The 20,570-nt window shown below is 44.3% G+C and overlaps 1 protein-coding gene across 2 annotated transcripts in view; it reads right to left on the bottom strand.

Moving 5' to 3' along the window:
- Positions 1-20,570, bottom strand: part of MRTFB (myocardin related transcription factor B) — a 376,317-nt gene that overhangs the window by 211,891 nt on the left and 143,856 nt on the right. Inside the window, exon 4 of one of the 2 annotated variants that reach the window (XM_083153324.1) lies at positions 1,682-1,758. The exons of the other annotated variant lie outside the window; for it this stretch is intronic. The gene's annotated coding sequence lies outside the window, so the exon portion shown is untranslated. The remainder of the gene's footprint in view (positions 1-1,681; positions 1,759-20,570) is intronic. 2 annotated transcript variants of the gene reach the window in all.

The raw sequence follows: 20,570 nt of genomic DNA, 5'->3' as shown, positions 1-20,570 counted from the left end.
TATGTTCAGGGATTTTGCTAAGAGGGGCACGCAAGAGTGCAGCAGGGGAGTAGGGGTGGAAGAGGGCCAGTTCTAGTTTTTCGTTTGTGTATTCCGATTTCTGAAAGAATCAATCAGTGGCATATCTGAAAAGTGCTGCTTGAGAGAACGCTTGCACTTGTGGAAGGCTAAAAACCCCCTCTGCCTTGGGGAGGAATAATCTGGACATTGTCATTCTGGGTTTTTTAGTTGCCCATATAAACCTAGATATCATAGTATTATAGTGTGCCGTATCTTTCCTGGAAAGGGAGAAGGGTAACATTTGCAGCATGTATGACAATTTTGTTGAAAATAAAACACTTTTCACTACTGTGACTTGTCCATACAGGGAAAGTGGGAGTGACATCCATCTATCTATCGATCTATCTATCTATCAATCAATTTTGACATTGTTTGTAGGGCTGGTTTAATATTAACTGCGTAAAGAGAATCAATGTGTAATGGGATCAATGCACCTAGATATTTCAGCGGTGACGTTCAGATGCTAAATTGATGTAAAAACGGGTGAATAGCAATCATGGAGGAAGGTAGGGCAATGGGGAATAGGTGAGATTTGGAGTAGTTAATCTTAAAACCTGAAAATGTACCAAAGTTGTCTATGACGGACATGGCTGCTGAGATGGAAAGATGTGGATTTGAGAAAAATAGAAGCATGTCATCAACGAACATGCTGAGTTTAACCTCCATTGTTCCCACCTGAATCCCAGTGAAAGAGGAAGTATCACGTAAGCTAACGGCCAGAGGTTCCAGAGCAAGGGCAAATAACAGCGGGGATAGGAGGCATCCCTGTCGGGTGCCTCTGAGTATTTGAAAGGGAGGGGGATAGGTAATTGTTAGCTAAGATCTGGGAGGTGGCGTCTGTATACAGGTTTCGGATTGCTTTGGAAAAGGCCTCACGGATTCCAAATTTTTGCAAGGTGGTGAAAAGATGGTCCCATGATATCATGTCAAAGACCTTTTCGGTGTCTAAGTATAAAACAGCATGTGGGTCCTTGGTCCCTGAAGCCTGTAACCATTGCAGGGCCGAAAGAAGTTTTCTTATATTAAGTACAGAATGTCTGCCCCATATAAAACCAGTGTGGTCCTTATCGATAACTGAGGGTAATAGAAATTTAAGTCTATCGGCAAGCAATTTAGTGTATATTTTGAAATCCGTGTTGAGTAATGATATCAAGCGATAGGAAGAGGAAAGTGTGGGATCACGTCCTGGTTTCAATGATACCTTAAGCAGTGCAGAATTAAAATAGGGAGGTTGGTGTTCCACGTAACACCGGTTTGGACGCCTGCCAGAACAGCAAGGGCGAATCATATTCAACCGATCCATTGTTATGTTTTTACTCCATCCAAGCTGTCTCCAAAGTAGACTTAAACTTGGTGGAGCTAGCTAAGTGACTCGGGAAGCGCCAGTGTATGTATGAACCCCTGTACTGTGTGGAAAGCAGTGAAATCCAGCATGCTGCATGTTCAGATATGGAGATAGTTTCTATACCAGAATCATGTATTAAAGGAAAGGCCCTTGTGGAAAGTAATATATAAACTATGTGGGAAAGAGTATTATGTGCTGCCGATATACATAAGAATTCCCTTTCAACAGGGTGACATGCCCGCCACAGATGGAGACTAGACATTAAATATTGCATACCGTGTCTGAGAGGTGCCCGTCTAGTCAATGTTGACGTCTCCCGTCTAATACATTCGATGTCACAGCATTGAAGTTGCCTGCCAAAATAATCATGGTGTCTAAGAACAGGGTGAGGAGAGTGATACATTTTTGGAAAAACACTTTGGAAAACACATTAGGGGCATATACATTGCATAATGTACATCTGGTTGAATGTACGGTGGCGTCCACGAGTACGAATCTACCCTTGGGATCAGTCGTAGTAGAATGCATTATTACAGGTGGTTGTTTTCTGGCTAGAATAACGACTCCCCTGGACTTTGAATTGTAGGGGGAGATGCCAGCACCTTCCAAACTAGAGAATTTAATTTGAGAGTTTCCAGGGGGGGGGGGGGGGGGGGGGTGGTGTCAGATGCGTCTCCTGCAGATAGACTATTTCCACCTGGAGTTTTTGCAGGTAGAGCAGGATTTCTTGCGTTTCGAGGGGACATGGAGGCCACCAACATTCAGTGTAACTGCCTTCAAATCATGCATAATATATCATAAATAGTTGAAAAAGTATGTTAAAATTTAACTTTTATTTCATATTTATAAAAAACAAAAGTGTGAAATATTGACAAACAGATGACAAACATAAGACACTTTTGTTTTTTATAAATATGAAATAAAAGTTACATTTTAACTATCTTTGTATCTTGAGGTGCACCACACCGTGACATTTTCTTTCCTTTCCTTTGAATAAATTCTCTCTTCTGTGTCCAGTGGTAGCACACCCTCATGAAATTATCAGAGTGGAAACCACCAATATAAACTGTTTTGAGGGTCCTCCAACACTGTATGACTGTATTGAATAGACAAACACAGTGCGACTGACCTCCCCCCATACCCCCAAACCCGTTTTTTGAGTTGAAAAAGTATGCTTGATAGAGGCAAACACATAATCAATGAAGTGGTTAATGAGCACATAAGTAGAGATTAAATCGTGATTGCTATCTACGACATAAAAGACAACAGGACACAGAGGGCTAGAACAAGAAGGGCAGATAAAGAGAAACAGGGGAAAAAGGGGGAAACCAGGGAGTTGGGTGGCCCATCCTCACGGTTGTGAGAATAATAAACATGCATAGTAATATAATGGTGAGCTGCAATCCCGGGCTCCCCAAAACCCCAAACTAAAAACATTTTTAAGAATAGTCGAGAGGACCTCCAGCAGCCCAGCAGAAAGACAGACTGCTGGGTACCGTGACCCCAGGGAGGAGCAACAGTAGCACAGAGACATAAGGCTCGTCCCAAGCCTTAGATCATAATGTCGGGGTACACAGGTCGACCCGCGGGCTGAAGTTGCCCCTCAGTCAACCTGCCACCACTGAGGCGGGTTGATAATGCACGCATTATTTATCCTATAACATAATCATAACATATATTAAACCTATAAAATAAAATGAGGAAGACCCTAAGCAGGGTCAAACGGAATGCAGTCAAGCACACACTCAGACAGTGGAAATCTGGGGATTTGTACACAGACATCTTCCACAGGGTAGAGATGGTAAGGGATTGTTCACATGGAATCATTATGGTCAGAATGGTGTAAGGCATTGTCTCGGTCATATCTGATATGTGTGGAATATTACATACCGTCAGCAGAGTATCACCTTGTATGCCAAGTTGAGGGAAGGTAGATCAAGCATCTCAACGTGTAGTTAGTCAGTGTCCTGTATTGGAAGGCTGAGATAAACCTTCAATCAGTGGGTTGGTAAAGTTTCGGCCGTGGGTGGTAGTTCTTCTTCTGCTGGAGAGTGTGACTGCTGGAATAGTTGTTTGGTCAGGATTTTTATGCGGAGTCTGGGCCTGCCGGGGAGAAGGTGGCCTGGGCTAATTTGACCAGGTAACTTTCTGCATCTTGTACCATGCTGAACGCTTTAAAAGAGGATTTTGGTACTCACCGATAAATCCATTTCTCTGAATCAGCAGGAGACACTGGAGATTACATCGGGTTTAGAGCTGGGAATGCTGGGAGCTAGGCACACTAAATTTGTTTCAGGGCAGGCTGGCTCCTCCCCTCTAAGACCCATCATACCCCCAGTTAGGAAATTGTCCTACTCGAGGAGATGGTAACGAAAAACATAATTATACAACTAGAATACAACAACTTGCATACAACAGTCATATTTAACTTTATGAACAGACCGGGCCTGAACTGGCCCCACAACCAACAGGATCAAGAGCTGGGAGGGCGTCCAGTGTCTCCTGCTGATTCAGAGAAATGGATTTATCGGCGAGTACCAAAATCCTCTTTTCTCTCTCATGCAGCAGGAGACACTGGAGATTACATCGGGGAGGTACCAAAGACCGTTCCCCGGGCGGGTGAGCTCTGTGGATCCTGTAACACCAACCGACCAAAATTTGTCGCCGGTGTTGCAAAGGTGTCAAATTTGTAAAAGCGAACAAACGTGTTCACTGATGACCATGTGGCTGCCCTACAAAGCTGAGATGCAGAAGCCCCTCGCCTGGCAGCCCAAGAAGTACTTACTGACCTGGTTGAATGTGCTGTCACCACTGACGGCGGAGTCTTTCCAGCATGGATGTATGCTTGCCGAATGGTCAGCCGAATCCATCTGGCCAGTGTCTGCTTTGACGCTGGCCATCCTCTGCGGAAAGCATCGTATAGAACGAACAAACAATCCGATTTTCTGATCTGTGCAGTTCTTTTGACATAAATCTTAAGAGCTCTAACTACGTCTAAGGAAGATTGAGACGTAGGAGCACCTTGGAAAGAAGGGACTACTATCGGTTGATTTATGTGGTAAGAGGACACTACCTTAGGTAGAAAAAACGGTTGAGTCCTCAATTCTGCTCTGTCTTCGTGGAATACTAAATATGGTGCTTTGCATGATAGTGCACTCAGCTCGGATACACGCCGTGCTGATGCCAAAGCGAGCAAGAGTACAGTTTTCCAGACTAGAGATTTTAAAGGAACCTCTTCCAGAGGTTCGAACATTTCTGATTGTAGGAATGCCAGGACTAAATTTAAGTCCCACGGCGGAGCCGGTGGAACGAAGGGAGGTTGTATCCTAAGAACCCCCTGTAAGAAAGTTTGAATCTCCGGAAGGAGGGCCAACCTCCTTTGGAATAGTATCGACAGTGCAGAGATCTGTACTTTAAGTGACCCTAGGCGGAGGCCACCGTCTAGGCCTCTTTGAAGGAATAGTAAGAGCCTGGATAATTTGAATATCCGAAACGGCCACCTCTTGCTTGTGCACCACTCGGCATACGATCTCCAAATGCGATGGTAGTGAGCAGCTGAAGATGGTTTGCGCGCCTTTAACATAGTGGGGATGACTGTCCTTGGAATCCCCTTTTCCTTCAGGACGTCGGATTCAATAGCCACGCCGTCAAATGGAGGGAGGCTAGGTGTTGATGATGGAATGGGCCTTGTAGCAAAAGGTCGTGTCTCTGCGGTAGAGGGTATGGTTGATCGGCTAGCATTTGTTGGATGTCCGAGAACCAACTTCTCCGTGGCCAAAACGGAGCGATTAGAATTGCCTGTGTTCTTTCCCTTTTTAGCTTCTTTAGCACCTGTCCCAGTAAGGGCAGAGGTGGGAATAGATACACCAGGTTGAACGTCCACGGAATTGCCAATGCGTCTGTTGCTATGGCCCTTGGATCTCTTGTTCTTGCTACGTACCTTGGCAGGAGATGATTTTTTCTTGACGCCATTAGGTCGACTTCGGGAGTTCCCCATCTCTCTGTGAGTTCCAGAAACACCTCGGGGTGTAGTGACCACTCCCCCGGGTGTAGATCCTCCCTGCTGAGGAAATCTGCTTCTAGATTTTCTACACCCGGGATGAATATGGCTATCAGATGTACCTGCCAATTCTCCGCCCACTGGAGGATTCTGGTGACCTCTATCATTGCTTGTCGGCTCTTTGTGCCGCCCTGTCGATTTACATACGCTACTGCTGTTGCGTTGTCTGATTGGATCTTTACAGACCTCCCTTGTAGGAGATCCTGTGCTTCTATCAGGGCGTTGTAGATTGCCCTTAGTTCTAGGACGTTGATCGACAATAGACTTTCTTCTGCACTCCATCGCCCTTGAAGTCGAAGGTGAAGTACCACTGCACCCCACCCTCGAAGACTGGCATCCGTTGTCAATAGGATCCAATCCCATATTGCAAATCGGCGCCCCTGTCTGAGATGGTCGGAGTGGAGCCACCACAATAGGGCGTGGCGGGCTCGAGTGGATAATTGGATCTGTCTGTATAGCAACAGATGCGAGCCCGCTCCTTTCCTCAGTAGGTCTAACTGGAAAGGCCTTGAGTGGAAGCGCCCCCACGTTATGGCTGGGAATGCTGCCACCATCTTCCCAAGAAGCTTTACGCACAGGTGTAGTTGTACTCGACGGTGACTCAGGGTCTGCCGAATGAGCCTCTGTATGTCGCTGATCTTGTCGTCCGGCAGAAATACTCTCCTCTCTCTTGTGTCCAGCCAGAGTCCCAGGAACAGGATCCTCTGTGTTGGTCGGAGTGATGACTTCTTGAAGTTGATGATCCAGCCCAGCTTGGTTAGGGTTTGGACCGTCAACAGGGCATGCTGTTCCAGTACTGCTGGAGATGGTGCTTTGACGAGTAAATCGTCTAAATATGGTATTATAGTGACCCCTTGGTTCCGGAGGTACGCTATAATGATCGACAGTGTCTTTGTGAAGACCCTGGGTGCCGATGATAATCCGAAGGGCAGGGCCCTGAACTGAAAATGCTCCTTGCCTATAGCAAATCTCAGATAAGCTTGATGAGGCCTCCATATTGGTATATGAAGATAGGCATCCTTGATGTCCAGCGAGAGCATGTATTCGTTGTGTTCCAAGGATGCTATGACGGAGTGAATAGACTCCATCTTGAAGGGTTGGTAGGCCACCATCAGGTTTAGAGATTTGAGGTTTAGGATGGGTCGTACTGACCCATCCGGTTTGGGCACTACAAAGAGATTGGAGTAGTATCCCTTGCTCCTTTGAGTAGAAGGCACTGGGATGATTACCTGAGCCGCAAGTAAGGTGTCTACTGCACTCTGAAGTGCCATCCTCTTGTCTTGTGCAGTGGGGAGAGCTGTAGTGAAGAATCGAGTGGGGGGAGGGAAATCGAATTGAATCCGATAACCCTCTGAAATTAGGCTGCGAACCCAAGGGTCCTCTGTTAGAGAGAACCACTGGGTTCTGAAGTCCAGTAGCCTTGCCCCCACTATAGATTCTCCTAAGAAAGCTGGCAAATTGTCATGCCACAGGTTTCTGAGCTTGTTTGGGCTCTGTACGGGTGACAGTGGCCTGAGGTCTACTTCTGGCACGAGTACCTCTAGTGGAGTGGAAACCTCGTCCCCTTCCTCGAAAGGAATTTTGTGGGCGAAAGGAATTAAATGACTGGAACGATGGCCCTGTGTATTGGCGTCTAGCAGGTGGAGGTGCTGTTGGCAGGAAAGCAGATTTGCCACCTGTTGCTTGGGCTATCCACTTGTCCAATTCTGGGCCAAAAAGGACCTCTCCCGTGAACGGGAGCCCTTCTACAGCCCTCTTAGATTCAGCATCGGCCTGCCAGGAGCGGAGCCATAAAGCTCGTCTGGCGGATATTGCGTTAGCTGAAATGCGTGCGGATATCAAAGAGATATCTCTGGCCGCTTCTCCTAAATAGATAGCAGACTCTTTTATGTGTTCCGCCAGTTGTCTAATTTCTTCTGGAGGTATACCTGAGTCTAGTCCTTCAATAATCATGTCCGCCCACTTGGCATTGGCCTTGTTTACCCAGGCAGAGACAATAGCTGGTCTGAGTTGGGCCCCAGCCGCCATGTAAATGGTTTTTAGGGTGGACTCTAACTTACGGTCTGACGGGTCCTTTAAGGAGCATGCGCCAGGGACCGGTAGAGTGGTCTTTTTTTATAATCTGGACACCGATGCATCCACGGGAGGTGGGGTCTCCCATTTTCCTAGGGCAGAAACTTCAAAGGGATAGACTACTGGAAAACGTTTTGGCATTTGGAAACGTTTGTCAGGCTGCTTCCATGCTGCTAACAATTTATCCTGGTTTGGACAGGGGAAAACTATGGAGGATTTCTTTGTTTGTCCAAACAGGTCGAACTCCTGTGGTTCTGGAGTTGGATCGTCTGGTAATTTTAACACCTGTTTTACCGCCACAATAAGAGCTTCCACTCCCATGTGAGTGGGTTCAGGCTCAGGTTCTGGAAGAACTTCCTGTACCTCTTCCCATTCTCCCTCCTCCATTTCATTATAAGGAGCATGATCCTCCTCTGAATCACCCTCCCCTTCAGAGTACACAACCTGTAAGGGACGCTTTTGTCTCACAGGTGCTGTTGTTTGGGGATTTTGCATGGATGTAGCCAGGGTGTCTACAGATCTAGCTAGAGTAGTCACCCATGGAGGCTCAGCACTACGGTTTTCTGCCAATTCTGCAGATAACCTTTCCATGGTACCTGACAACAGAGATACCCATTTTGGTGTGGGTGCTTCCCCTGAATCACCTGCCTGGGAAGACGGTGGAGAAACAGTGCAGGCTTTGCATAAATTAGTCTTTCCATCAGCCGAGTGCTGTGTAAATCTAGCATTACACACAGTACAGACATATAGCTTCTGTGAAGCCTTGGTACTTGATTTGCTGGTCATGATTTCAGCACAAACCCGGTCTGATAGTATACAGATATCTGTACTCACACACACACACACCAAAAGGACACACAGTACAGATATGTTACTGGGGTGTTGGGTCCTGGAGGTTAGAAACTACCACCTATTGCCCCGTACTGTCCTCACTGGGACAAATAATTTTCCCCACACTACTGCGCTGTGTAGCCCGATGCTGCTGAACACCTATAGGGAGAAGCAGACATTAACAGGGCTTTTGCGTGTGTGTTGTGGCCGCGCCATGCCGCTTACAAACAGCCTCAGGCTTCTTCCCGCCTGCACCCTCACCCAAAATGGCGGCTTCCCGCGCTCCCTCCGACGCGCTGCTGAGGGCTCCAGCCGCGCATCTGTCACTAAACCTCCGACGAGCACCTCTGCGTGCACCGCCGGAGACCGGGGAAGCGCGGCTCTGACCCCCGCTGCCGTCTTAGGGAAAGCGCGCGGTCGCGATGCAGCGGTACTCACTGTGTCTGTGTCTGACGGTCCCTTCGTAGGCGGCCGCAGGAACACTGGAAAGTCTGGCAGATGCCTTTAGTGAGGCTCTGACAGGCTGCTTGGTATAACCAAGGGCGCAGGACACCCGGACCCACACTTTTAAGTGAAGCAGGGAAGGGTTCCTTTCTTTTAAATATCTTCACTTCTGGAGCAGTGTAAAAACTGTGACCAGCTCCCGTGGCACAATTTTCTAACTGGGGGTATGATGGGTCTTAGAGGGGAGGAGCCAGCCTGCCCTGAAACAAATTTAGTGTGCCTAGCTCCCAGCATTCCCAGCTCTAAACCCGATGTAATCTCCAGTGTCTCCTGCTGCATGAGAGAGAAAAAAGGTTCCCATAGAGATTCAGAGCTTTGCGGAATAGAGTAGGGCAAATTTAGTTTGGTGTTTTTCACCAACCGGGTGCACAGTGGGGAAAACGCTTTCCTGGCCCTCGTGACTTCTGCTGAAAAGTCTTGGAAGATCAGTAGTTTATTACTGTTCCACTGTAGAGATCTATTTTGATGGAATGCCGCCAAGATTCCCTCTTTATGTTGGAAATTGAGGTACTTGAATATGCCCTCGGTCGATTTGTAGCATTGTCCCTAAGCTGTCATAGCCTATGGGCTCTCTCAGTCACCATGCCTGAGCAGGCGTCCTCTATGTGAAATAGTTCAGGCAGGGTGGTGACAAGAAAGGCGTACAGGTCTGGGCCCTTAAGAGTTTCTGGGAGACCCAGGATGTGTAGGTTGCTCCTTCTTGAGCGATTTTCCAAATTGGTGAGTTTATTCTGCATAGCAAACGTGGTTTTCTGTAACACTTCATTGGTGGCTTAAAGGGAATGAATATCTTAAAAGGCTTCACCTAGGAGTGTTTCATTAGTATTTATCTTTTTGGTGATTTGCTTTACTTGGGATTTAATGTCTTTTACCCATTGCTGTACCTTTGCAGCATGGGCATCCAGTATAGGGTTAATTGTATTTTGTATGGCTCTGACCATGTCAGCATAGGTCAGGAGAGTGGCCTGGGACTGTGGGGTATTCGGGGGTTGGCTGAGTGAAAAGTTCAGGTTGTGCGAGTGTGAAGTGGGGGGTTTCTGTCACACTTACTGGTTCTGGCTGCGGCTGTGATACAGGCGCTGGTTTCTGGGCCCGAGTTGGGGCCGGGAGTATGTCCCGCGCTGCCTGTGATGCGGTTGCCATGTTGGGAGCGCCTCGCACCGTAAACTGGGGCTGGCGCTGCGGTTTCCTGGCGGGCTGGAACGCTAGAAATTTGTCTATTTCGGACAGTATGTGGTCTCTGGTCCCCTCTGATGGTCAGCAGGCGGGTGAGTGCGGCTGTCGGGTGGTGTGCAGGTCTGTCCGGCTGCGGCGGTAGCGGAGCTCAGTGCGTTGCTGCCGTCTCCATGGAACCCAGAACAGGAAGCTCCCACTAATAACCTTATTGCACACCAAGTATTCATAAATGCTATCCCTTAATATACCCTCCAATAACTTCTCCACTATTGATGCAAGATTTACTATTCTATAATTTCCTGGACGCTTTTTATGTCCCTTTTTAAAAATTGGTACAGGTTCAGTATCCCTTATCCAAATATCAGTTACGCAATTTTTTTCAAAAGCCATAGTCTCCAGAATGTACTTTTTTTTGTTGCTAAAAACTTTCTGGGTACATCTATAACTGGCACTACTGGGGAAATAATATGTAACTGACACTAAATATGTGCAAGAAAAGGATTGCTTGGCGTTCAAATTCAGTGTCTGAGATATTACACAAACTTTGTTTTATGTTTTAAAACATTTGTTTCATGCACAATTTAGATATATTGTGTGTGTTTGATGTGTTTCCACAACATAAATACAAGATACCTTAACATCCCTCATTCAAATATAAAAATATTCCAAAATACAGAATCCGTTATCCAAATTGCTTCTGGTCCCGAGCTCATGAGAATGTCGGCTTGGTCAAACTGGTCTATATGCAGCACGTCCACAATGACCAGGTCAACATTCATCATGTGTATTCATCATATGCTGACATGATCATCTGTCATCTAACCATCCCTATTGGTCTAGTGGTCTTTTACCTTCTCCCAGCAGCTTCAGCAAAGCTTCTGGAACCCACCGGATTGGTGACTGTTATTTACTGGTCGGACCTTTCAGGGACTTGGAGATTTGTAAGTATTTAACCACTAACCCTAATCTTTATCCCTAACCTTCCCTCAGTGCATAACTCTAATCCCCTTTACCTGCAGCCTAACCGTAACCTCCCACTGCAACCAAACCCTCCCTTCCACAGCCTAGCTGCCGCATCCTCCAGAAAAGCATCATTTTACATGGCAAAATGCCAACGGTCAATCATGTGATGTCTAAATTCAGAGAATGCCAATATCATGCAGTCAATGGTTTGCCCATTTTGACATTCTGGTGTCGGGCACGTTGTATATGTCAACATGGTTACTGTCAACGATGTGACTGGATATCCCAAATGGGATGCGCCATTTCAAACACAGTTTTTCCCCCCTTTACGACTATGAGCACAAGTCATGATTTCATACACATCAGCAGCAGGATGACGAATAATAAGCTCACTAGATACAATTAATCCATTCTGGAAAATGTACCCTGTTACATGAAAGACAGGAAATGTAATGAAAGGTTATTATTGCATTGTGTGTGTTTGTGTGTGTGTGTGATTTACACAATAAAAAACATTAATTTAATTGATGTTAGTATTGAAAAGAATACACAATGCTTTGTGCCATTAAGCATATTCCTGCTACAGTTTCCATAAGCACCCACACAGTCCTTCAAACAGAAAGGTTACCATAACTACACTTTTCTATTACAAACTAAAACTCCTATGATTGGTTCATGGTTTGTGCTAAAATCACATTGCAACAGTTCACTGAGCACCTTCTTCTGCGTCTAGAATCACAGACGTCGATAACACTACATTCCACCTTCTGTCAAATCTATGTTGGAAAAACACCATTTAACTGCTTTGCAAATTCACTCCGTCATGTTGTTGCCTTTATGTTAAGAGTGTTTCCACTTTTAGATAAAAACAATATTTAAAGAACATTATGTAAACATCCGAGATTACATGGACGGAAAATCCAGAAAAAGAGGTAGGGAGGTGAGGGATGCTAAGAGAGGCATACTCACAGGCAATGGCAGAGGTAGAACAGATCAGCTTTTGGCAGATACAGAGTCTGCCTAATCTAAAGGATTTGCTCATTCATAGACAAATGAAAGCTATGGGAAATTAACTAGAGCCAACAGAATAGAATGGTTGCCCTTAATCTTACCAAAACAGACAGGAGAACAAGGCAAAATATTTCCAGGACTGGACCCTTTCTCAGCCTGGATGCTACAAAGACTCTCATCCACTCACTGGTCATATCCAGATTGGACAACTGAACCCCCCAACCCCTGATAACCGCCTCCCTCCTTTCCAATCTAGCCTCAATACTGCTTCCCCTCATCTTCCTCTCCAAACATATGTCTGCCTCCCCTTCCCCTTCAGATTCCAATTCAAGCTTCTCACACTCGCATATAAAAATGCCCTCATCCAATCATCCCCCATTTACATGACTGGATCTTCCTTTAAACTCCCATCTGCCCTCTTCACTCTACAAATGCAAACCGCTTCTCCTACCTCCAAGATTTTGCATGTGCTGCTCCCAACCTCTGGAATTTTCTACCTCTCATTGATTATTGCAATGGCCTCCTTACCGGTCTTCCTAAGAAAAGACTCTCACCACTACAATCCATTTTGAATGCAGCTGCGAGGCTGATCTTCCTGGCTAGACGTTCATTGTCTGCTGATCCGCTCTGTCAGTCCCTCCATTGGTTGCCTGTATATTACCGCATTCAATATAAAAAACGTCTACTTACATACAAAGCCATTACTCTGATTACACCGACTTATATCTCTTTGCTTATCTCAAAATATATCTCCACCCGAATTCTCCACTCTGCACAAGATCTGCATCTCTCATCCACACTCATTACTCGCTCCCACTTACACTTGCAGGATTTTTGTCAGGCAGCACCCACCTTATGGAATGCCCTTCCACGCACACTAAGACTCTCCTCTAGCCTCCAAAATATCTAGCGTTCCCTGAAAACTCACCTCTTCAGGCTAGCTTATCATATTCAGGACCCCCACACAACTTCCAGTAGCATTCATTTCTAATTGCATCCCATCAGGACTGTATTGCAATCCAGTGGGGCTGCCATGCTATGGAATTATATCCTTATGTATCCCTTCTATTATCCCTATAGATTGTAAGCTTGCGAGCAGGGCCCTCCTACCTCCATGTCGGTTTGTATCTACCCAGTTTGTTTAATCACTGTTGTTTCCAATTGTAAAGAGCAACAGAATATGCTGCACTATATAAGAAACTGTAAATAGATAAATAATACCTCTCCCCATCAGACTTTCCACCTCTCTATAAAATTCAAAGGGGTTTCTGAAAACTTCCTTCAAACCAAACCATCTCTCATCCTAGCCCTCTCTGTCTGCACCTCCCATTTAGAATGTAAGCTCTTATGAGCAGTGTGCTTTTCCCTCTCTTGTTACGACAGTCAGAATCCAGGATTGAATACCCCAATAAATGTTCAAGTGCATATTGTCTCATTTTAAGCCAGAAAATCCTTAGTAATGGACAATTCCAAAAATAATGACAAATGCTTGCTTCCCCAGATTTGCAGTGGGGACAAGATGCAGATGTGGAGATACCAGCTAGAAACTGTCTGTTCAGAGAAAAATAAGCCTTATGGAATATATTCAGAATCATTTCCTTATATTGAATGGCCGGCATCAGCTTTCTAGACAGCTGTAAAGTTTAAACCAGTTTTCCGCATGTCAGTGAGGGTATAACTGTTGTCCAGGTCTTCATACCAACATTTACTTCCTCATGTTTAAAATGTTGTCTTATAAAATGATAATGAAGGGCTATAGCCTTCTTTTCAGCAGAACCAGTTGAGGCTACCATGTTTACATATCATGTACATGTCCTACATTGTCTCGTACTGTAAGTTTTCCTGCAATGCTCATTTGTTTATGTACTTTGCTAGATGCTGCAGAACCCTTAGGGCTATTTCACACGCTCTGGCTCCTGCCGGGCGGCGAAATCCCGCACGGCTAAGAAGCCGTGCTGCACTCTGGAGTTTAGAATGGTGGGGATGGCCACAGCCCGGTAGCCATCCCTTCCAGTGGTGGGATCCAGCTGCAACCGGGCGGCCGGGTTGTCCCGTGTGAATGGACACAATTGTGTCCATTATTAACTATGGTGTGCGACGCGGCTTTTCGTCATGCAGGGTTTTGCTGCCCGGCAGGAGCCGGAGCGTGTGAAATAGCCCTTATTGTGCCTACTAAATGAAGGGTAATAAGAAGAATACGTACACACCATGGAAACTACCTTTTATTTAAAATTTAGTCACATCTAATAAATAAATATAAACTTGAGACATAGCCATGGAACTTGTGCAACCTACTTGGTAACTGGCAGTTTGGACTGACAGGGTTATAGGCAATCTTAAGTAAACATCATATTGGGAGCATGAGCCAAAGCGTCTGGGATGAGTCAATAAGTTAATGTGTAAGACAGCATTTGGCAACATCAGGAGGCAGCTGGTTTTGATTGCACCTCTACCATGTTTACATAGGATAGGATGCCTGTGTATCTAAGAGAAGATAATGAAATTATCTAGAAGGAACACAATTTAGTGCTTCCAACACATAAAAATATAGGAACTGATGCGGATCTGCATAGCTTTCGGCTAGAACGTCTTAACAATTAACATTTCTTTACAAAACAATGAATTAAAGTTAAATGTAAAATAAAAACATTAAGGTCTTGTGTTTTCCCCCCTTTGGACTAAAAGCCTGAAATTAAATTAGAAGGAAACAATGAACAGATGGTAGTTTAAACTTATTACATCAAAGAAAAGTGTCTCAATTATGTCACTGATTACTATCAAAAGACTCAAAAGCTTACGCAGAGTTGGACACATTTTACACAAATGATGGTGGAGTGAATGCAATCGAAAGAAGAAACATTAAGCACAGCTTGCAGTGGTGGACATCTGCAAGGGTAATATGGTATGGCCCCGGTTCTAATTGTTTCGCTTTTTACGAATTTGCAACAGGGAATGATGTAGAAGATCTGCGCATGGCTTGTGCAGGTCCTCTCTGCGGGCGCCTTCGGAGACTTGCATAGTCTCGGAGGTGCTCACAGGGGGGGGGGGTGCAGGAGGTGGATAGGGGCGTTACCTGAGTTTCCTGGGTGTACCCATGAAAATGCTGGGCGCGCCCAGGAAAATGGGCATCCCCATGTGAACAGGAGCAGCTACCTGGTTTCTAAGTCTGAGGTTTTGCCTCTATCTACACCAGACCTTGTCCACCAATGTTTGCCTCTACTGACTAATTTTTCGACTATTTCCTCTAAAGTTAAATATTTAGGTATCTATATTAATCCACACATCTCAAAAATGTATAAAGCAAATTTCCCATCTGTAAGTACTACAATTGAACAAGAGACTCTCCAATGGATGAAACTCCCGTTTTCATTGTTAGGTAGAGTCGTGGTAGTTGAGTAGTTCTTTTTACAAAATTGACGTATCCATTACAATTGTTCCATTTTTTCTTAAGCTGAAGCCAGCTTCAGAGAAATGTATGGCAATTTTAAGCGATTATAGTACAAAGTTCATAATTAGATTCAAGTGATTCTAAAAAGTACACTCCCATTCTCATGGAAACCATTGTTGTTGGCCGAGTTCACACCATGGCTCTCAGACAAAGTTTGAACCAAGATACTAACATTATTGACTACACTTAACATCCTTAGCCATATCATTGATATTTAGACAATGGCTGGAAAATCTGGTCTATATAATCTTGACTTTATTACACATTCTTTTTCTTGCTACATTATTATAATTGGTCCTGAATTCATCCCAGCTTTCTTTATCTTCTTTGTTCCTTTTTACCTATCTCCTTTCCCCCAAATAAAAATAAGATGCATAAGATCCATAAGAAGCCATAAGATAAAAGATCCATCAACACGTGGCGAGCGCAGCGAGCCCTGCGAGGGGCGGCGGTACGCGTCCTCCAACCTTTTCATACCCCCACTATCCACGTCGGCGTGGAGTTGATTTTATACAGTGTGGCGAGCGCAGTGAGCCCGAAGCGTGGTGAGCGCAGTGAGCCCCGCGAGGGGACGCGCATCACTTCACAGGTATTACGCATGCGCTCGCCTCGCTTCGGGCTCAGTGGCTCGCTGCACTCGCCACACTATATAAAATCAACTCCACGCCGACGTGGATAGTGGGGGTATGAAAAGGTCGGAGGACGCGTACCGCCGCCCCTCGCGGGCTCGCTGTGCTCGCCACGCTTCGGGTTGGTGTTGATGGATCTTTTATCTTATGGATCTCATGCATCTTATGGATGCATGAGATCCATAAGATGAGATCCATAAGATGTGATATTGTACATACAATTAAAAATCTTTTTAATTGTATAGATTGTATGCCTTAATTAAGGCATACAATCTTATGCTAGGAAATAAGTACCAAATAAATAAATATAAAGACAGGTACTTGTGTATTATCACGGCGCCCAGTTTTGCTCTGTACGGCACCGTAGTGAAATCGCATTGCATCACCCCACTATCCACGCCACCCCGAAGCGTGGCGAACGCGTCCTCCGACCTTTTCATTCCCCCACTATCCACGTCGGCGTGGAGCTGATTTCATATAGAGTGGCGAGCGCAGCGAGCCCGGAGTGTGACAATCCCCGCGAGGGGAGGCTGATTACTTTACATGTATTCCGCGTGCGCTTGCCCCGCTTCGGGCTCAGTGGCTCTCTGCGCTCGCCACACTATATAACATCATCTCCACGCCAATGTGGATAGTGGGGAATGAAAAGGTCGGAGGACGCGTTCCACCACCCCTCGCCATGCTTCGAGGTGGTGTGGATAGTGGGGGGGGGGGGTGCGTTAAACCGATTTGGGGGACATACAATCATATTATTGTATACCTAATTTCATGGCATCGCACACCCTATAAAATCACATGCGATTTTGCGGCAGATGCAATGCGATGGCCCGGGGCTGAGAGAGCAGTGAATAAATTACATAGGAAAATCGCATCGCATGGCACTAAAATGGCCCATGCGATGCGATTTTCTTACGCAGAGTAGCCCACTGAGCAAACTGCTTAGTGGGCACCATGCTAATACACAAGTACCAAAAGACAGAAAATTTATTCTTGCATTATAATGAGGGCATACTTCTTTGTTATTCACTGTGATATTTATATACTGTACAGGTCACCATCTTTATTTTGAATTACTCTCAATAAAACCGTTCTACAAAAAAAAAAAATACCTGTAAGGTAGAAGACATTTCCAGAATACATTAAAGGGTATATCTAAATGGGTATAATATTAGATATTTAAACGCTGATGGGGTCAGCATGGGGGCACTATGTATTATACGTTTTAGTAAACCTTTTCACTGTATTGGACAGGGTTGGATCAGGAGGGGTTTTGCGCTAATTACCATAGGGTCTGGCATAGTTGTGGATTCAAGTCATCCTAAAGATGTGAAGTTGTGCAAGGCTACGGCAAAAGGAAGAGCTTTTTTTTAAATCTTAATATGCCGTTTCAGCGATCACACACCATTTAGAGCAGGATGAATCAATTATTTTATCCTGAATGTCACACATCCCACCATGATCCAAATGAATCAATAAACTCTGGGACGGTACCAAGGGACTGGCGCATAGCTAACGTAGTACCAATATGGAAGGAAGTTAGCAAAACTAACCCTGACAATTATACACCGGTCAGCCTTACATGTATTGTGGAAAAAATATTAAGGAATAATAATAGTATCCAAAATTACAAATTTATAAGTAAGGCTCAGCATGGGTTTGTCAAAAATAGATCATGTCAGAATAATTTAATTAGCTTCTATGAGGAAGTGAGTAGGGGGCTGGACTTAGGGAAATCTATTGATGTAATACTGCTTGATTTCGGTAAAGCTTTTGACATGGTGCCACATAAAAGGTTATTAATGAAACTAGGTAATTAAGGGTTAAGAGATAAAATTTGTAATTGGATTAAAAACTGGTTGCACAATCAGGCACAGAGAGTGGTGGTAAATGGCATATATTCCAGCTGCGGTAAGGTCCAAAGTGGAGTCCCACAAGGTTCAATATACCCACCTTGTTTAATATATTCATTAATGATATTGGAAGTGACATAGTGATAGATTAACCATGTTAATGTTTTAACTGGAGAACCGGAGGTTGAGAGGTGATATGATTAGTATGTTCAAATACAGGATTGGGAATTATATGGAACTGGGACATGATTTGTTCACTAAAAGGCCTATAATTAGGACACGCGGTCATGTACTGAGGCTCACGGAAAATACATTTCATACTAAATTCAGAAAAGGATTCTTCACCATTAGGGCAGTAACATTATGGATGCATTTTTGGCCACTAAGGGAATCCTTTAGCTATGACTTACTCAAGTCAGTAGTTACAAGTTAGATGGGTTGAACTTGATGGACTAACGTCTTTTTTCAGCCTTAATTACTATGTATTAATGCAGCATTGCATGTAAAAGTGTGATTAAAAATGTAAAAGGTGGTTCTTCCAACAAGCTGCCTTTTGCATTTAAAGGAGGGTGTGTGTGTGTGTGTGTGTGTGTGTGTGTAAGGGGGGGGCATAAAGGGATGCACATTTTGGGGTTGAAAAAGGCCATCGATATCCAATGTGGCAATTTGAAAGCCTGTGTTTTCTCATCAGTTCTGCCTTTAGTAAATGTGGCAATTTGAAAACCATCAGACAATATGTAATAATAAATATGCTACATTCATTGAATCAATGTCCAATTTTAACACCCTAAGAATAACTTAATTTTTTATTTATTTGCAGCAAGAACAGGTGCTGCACTGTTTGTATTACAAGCTGAGTTCTCAGTCCTTGAGCAGAACAAAGCAAGGAAAAGCCTAGAATTAAATGTAAGGAAGGAACTTCAGACCTGCTTCCTGTACTAACAGGCCTTGTTTCCAACTTCCTAAATAAAAGAAAGGTGATATTGTAAATTTTATAGATTTCAGAAAATGAAGCTGAGAGAGCAAACTGAATTTTTTTTACTATGTTACTGTAGTCTTCTTAATATCAGCCTATAAGTCGCAGCATGACAAATAACCGCAATTTAATTACATGAGCCAACCCCACTTAATATAACTCATCCAAAGGGTGGTAGTCAATTTTTATAACAAGCCTGATCTCCCATCTAAAGTGACGGGAGATTGTGGGGCGATATTCAATTGATCTATTTTTTTGCGCATCTCGCTTATTATGGTCCGGTTTAGCCACACATTCACACATTTCAGCTCAACAACCCCAATTGAATACCACCCAAAATGTCCTTTTGAAAGACAGGGGAGAAGTTCTACTAAGTGATATCCCTTCAAAAACTACATTTAAGGTGTGTATTTTGAGATGTGTGTTCAGCCCAGTGCTTCAGATATCCTAGTTATGCCCCAAATATGGCACAGTATGTTCTGAATCATGAATCCACAGTTGTCGGGATGTTTGTGGTATCACAATGTAAATCCTTATGTGAGGCTTAATTTAACCTACACAATCCTACGAATCATAATGCAAGCTGACAAGCCATCTACTTCACTTGGAACCAGTGACATCACAGAGGTAAGCAGTGGAGCACACCATTTTGTGGGCTGAAGTATGAAATGTAATTTACCAACCAAGTGGCTGTAATATTCTTGTTATTTTATTTACTTTGTACATTAAACACAAACAAATTTTCCTGAATGCTTAACACTGCTGTGAATAGATTCTGTTAGTCTATACAAAAGGCAGAAAGGGTAAATCAGCGCCCAGCAATGTATTTTAATATGAATTTCTATTGCCAGGAGATTACTTTGCCAAGAGCCTATCCCACGCATGTCCAAACTGTGGCCCTCCAGCTGTTGTGAAACTACACATCCCAGCATGCCTTGCCATAGTTTTAGCATTCCCTAATAGCAAAACTGTGGCAAGGCCTGATGGGACTTGTAGTTTCACAGCAGATGGAGGGCCATAGTTTGGACATGCCTGGCCTATTCTGTTGAAACCAACACCATTACTTATGTGCAGGCCCTGGACCCAGCATGCACAATGAGTCTGCGGGCCATCGTGTTGTTCATGGTGCAAGTGCAGGCTGACAGATTAGGATCCCTTTCTGGGAAATATTGCATAAATTTCATTGAAAAAATCTAAAAATAAGGCAAAAATAAGGCAAAGCTTAAAAAAGCTAAGCCTTAGTGATTGATAGAGGGACAGCAGCAGAGATCAGAGACAAACAAATTTACCTACCCAACAGTTTTTGGAGGACTGAGTTCAAATCTAGTTTCCTATATCCCTCCATCTACTCTTTCTTTTTTTATATATTTAATAATCTGACTGTTTCAAATCACAATATCTGATTTGATCAGTTATTTTTATGTTACCCTACATAAGAAGTGGGTAACATCTGGCCCGCAGGCTGTATAAGGCCCATACAATCAGTTACTCAGACTGATTTCCTCTGAGGTGGCAGGCATTTTGGGAGTAACATCTCTCTCACAGTGCTGTTCCTCAGGCTAGCGGCTACTCTCTGTTGCACTGACAGTGGCATGGTGGCCTAGGACAGTTATCCTCACAGTTAATTTACTAAAGTGTGAGTTT

Source organism: Crinia signifera, chromosome 7, assembly GCF_055691185.1.
Source record: "Crinia signifera chromosome 7, ASM5569118v1, whole genome shotgun sequence".
Taxonomy (NCBI): domain Eukaryota; kingdom Metazoa; phylum Chordata; class Amphibia; order Anura; family Myobatrachidae; genus Crinia; species Crinia signifera.
The sequence above is the reverse complement of the archived record's forward strand: the minus strand, read 5'-3'. Positions and strand labels throughout refer to the sequence as shown.